This window comes from Varanus komodoensis, unplaced genomic scaffold (genome assembly GCF_004798865.1).
Source record: "Varanus komodoensis strain SLA01 unplaced genomic scaffold, ASM479886v1 scaffold8037, whole genome shotgun sequence".
NCBI classification, from domain to species: domain Eukaryota; kingdom Metazoa; phylum Chordata; class Lepidosauria; order Squamata; family Varanidae; genus Varanus; species Varanus komodoensis.
Window position 1 is genome coordinate 3,077 of NW_025336488.1, and position 1,004 is coordinate 4,080.

The 1,004-nt window shown below is 59.9% G+C and overlaps 1 long non-coding RNA gene across 1 annotated transcript in view; it reads left to right on the plus strand.

The window, feature by feature from the left end:
• Positions 1-1,004, plus strand: part of LOC123036654 — a 6,635-nt gene that overhangs the window by 3,070 nt on the left and 2,561 nt on the right. The gene's annotated exons all lie outside the window — the stretch shown is intronic.

The window sequence follows — 1,004 nt, forward strand, 5'->3', positions numbered from 1 at the left end:
ATTTGGGAGCGCGATGTTGAGCACGAAATCATTTGGTGGGGTGGAGGCCGACGTTCTTCCTTTGCCTTCCCCCATGCAGTAGACGGTCCACCTCAAAGGGCCCCGGGAAGAGTCTCACACGAAGGCCACGTCTCTTCTTTGCAGTTGGGGTTGACTGCTCCAGGGCCCCGAAGACACCGACTGGGCACTTGATCTCCCAGAACATTCATCAGAGAAACGACGAGCATCAGACCGTGATCGACGACGTGTTCTCTGCTGGAGATGGAGAGCGGCAGATGGACCGATTCACGCAAAGTGAGTGTCTGACGTGCTGCTGCCAAAGCCCTTGGCATCAGAATTGTTTCTGCGGACGCAGCTCGTGTGAGGAAGATGCCCACTGGCACCTCCCTTAAATCTTTCCCATTGACATTGCCGATGTAGCATCCTTTTAATAGTGACTTGGGTGGGGACAGGTTCCCTGATGTACCTGCTGACGGAGTCCCTTCGCCTTTCCTGGGACACGGGCTGGCGCTGGGGCTGGGGCTGGCGCTGGGCTTGCCGCGGCCCTTTGTAGATGCCGCAATCCAATCCGGCTCTTCACTTTCGTAGCTCTAGACACGCGCCAGCGCAGAGACAGGCCACTCCCCTCCCCTCCTCTCCCCTCCCCTGCCCTTCCTTACATGGCCACGGCAGGAGGCAGAAAGGGCAGCAAGAAGCCTCACGTCACCTTTAGGAAGCCATCTTGGGAGTGTCCGGCCCAGAGAGGGGCCTTGCCCGGCAGCCACCTTGGGAGTGGCTTTCTCCACGCAGGCCGGTGTCTAGAGCTATGAAAGTGAAGAGCCGGATTGGAGTGAGGCAACCACAAAGAGCCGCAGCAGTTCCAGCCCCAAACCGCTTCCCAGGGGGGCAAAAGGGCTCTGTCGCCGCTATTCCCAAATGGGGAGGGGGGACTCCGTGCAGCCGCGGGGGGCAGGGTGGCTCTAGCTCAGCAACGGGGGCATCAAAGTGCGCCTGGAGCACCCTTC